A 2,140-nucleotide genomic window follows, 5' to 3' on the forward strand; every position below is an offset into this window, starting at 1 on the left:
TCAAAATCTTTTCTTTGTATATTATTAGCACGTATAAATTTGCACGTACGGCGGGTTGTGCCCTTAGCTTAACTGGGCTGTGTAAAGCAACCGTTTCTGATCAATAAGCAACATATGTGCAACTTCTTGAAGTATACCGGTATATCTTGATGAAGGTTAGACATCCAGTTGATAAGATATGCCAAAAAGCAGTTACTCAAGCAATTGGATATGATTTTGGAAACGGTCAGACGTTTTAACAAGCATCCACTAATTTTCGTCATCATTGTCACTGAAGAAAACTGGCTCTACAGTGGATGCTAGTTGAAACGTCTGACCGTATCCAAAGTCATATCCAGTTGCTTAAGTAAATGCTTTCCGGTATACCGGGATATTTTGGAAGCTTACAACAAGGTCGTCAAGAAAATGTTCCCAAACTTTCCCCCTATAATCATGTAACGTTACTAGGCTAATAGTCAAGTGCTTTATGGTGTAAATTCAGACATACTATCAACATCGAGCTCTCACCGTCGAACTCGAAAAGTCCAAATATGGAGATTATGAAAAATAAGTAGATTACAGTCCATTTCCTGGAGGAAAGGCTGACAATTAAGTACACAGTGTATAAAATACACTCAAGTGGATCAAGGGTGCGAAGGTGTTGAAGATATTGCTTTATAGCTGGCACTCATGCAGACAGGTAATGACTATTCCCAGACTATAGACGTCAGCAAGAGAGGGGGGGGGGGGTGAATGTCCTTAAAGTCCTGATATATGATTGTATGGACACTTGAATGTGCTACGGTTGCCGCAATGCTAGTAGATGGATTACATGTTCTGCATTCAGATTTCAGACAAGTGAAAACCCTGGGAAATCACCTTGAATGACATGCTTACTTCACGATGTGACTTCATTTCCTGCACAAGTCTCGTCTGCGGTTTGACAAAGTGGAACGACACCAATATATGCACAGTTTTGAAAAAAAAAAACTAACTTGTAGAAAAGTATCATGGCATCAATGCCGATCCAATTAAGGAAACGTTAACCATCATTCAGCTAAGTAAGAATACACACATTGTCAATAGTACTATTGGTTAAAATGGTTTCAGTTTCTGAACCTTTTAACTCAAAATAATGCTGTGTTTTGGTCCGAGACAAATTGTCTTTTACCAGTTCCACCACAATTCGGACGTACCCGGAGACCAAGTCCATGTCCACACAGATACTAATAAGGCAGATAATTCCTTAATTTGCAGAACTGATACAAAAGTGCCACAATTCTTCTTAGTGGTAAATGATTGCACTTTCAACATTGTGACCGCTGTAAGTTATTTAAAGTGTACATAACCAACCATGGATTATTTATTTCAAAGTCATTTAGATAATCATAATATTTCATGGAGATATGAGGTCTAGGTTGTGCAAGGTTTCGGGTAAAGTGGAAATGACGCCAAGTTGTACCCAGAAAAAAAAGGGAACTCTTCAGTTCAAGACAAACATCGTCCATATGGACTCAACATGTAACCACAATTGTCAGCAAAGGGAGCAAACGTCTATACATGATAAGGAACCTGAAGAAGCACGGACTGGACATGCGTGATCTCATACCAATTTATATTGGTTTCGTACGGCCACTTCTGGAGTACGCATGCGTCGTCTGGCACCCGGGACTGTCCAGAGATCTATCAGCGAAGATTGAGCGCGTCCAGAAGAGAGCCCTGAGGATCATACTGGGACCAGAGTACGTCACATATGAGTCTGCTCTGCGCACAACAGGACTCAGTCGTCTGGACTCTAGAAGGGACATTCTATGTCTTAGATATGCGCAATCTCTTGCGAACTCTAGCAGATACAGTTCATGGCTCCCATTGCGGCGGGGGGATGTCCACAACAGAACTTTAAGGAATAATGCCAGCTACACCAGTTTCAAATGTAGGACGTCCCGGTTGAGTAACAGCACTCTCCCCTATTGCGTCAGACTCCTCAATGAAAACTTGTAGTGTTTTTTTAAGGAATAGGACATGTCAGTATAGCGTATTTGATATGTTGGATATATTATAGTGTATATATACCGTAATGTGAAATTTGTCATCATTGTACAAAATTGCAATTCAGCCGGTTAGGCTGCAACAGTTTTTTTTATCCAATAAACCATTTTCT

The sequence above is a fragment of the Branchiostoma floridae genome, chromosome 7, assembly GCF_000003815.2.
Source record: "Branchiostoma floridae strain S238N-H82 chromosome 7, Bfl_VNyyK, whole genome shotgun sequence".
Lineage (NCBI taxonomy): Eukaryota > Metazoa > Chordata > Leptocardii > Amphioxiformes > Branchiostomatidae > Branchiostoma > Branchiostoma floridae.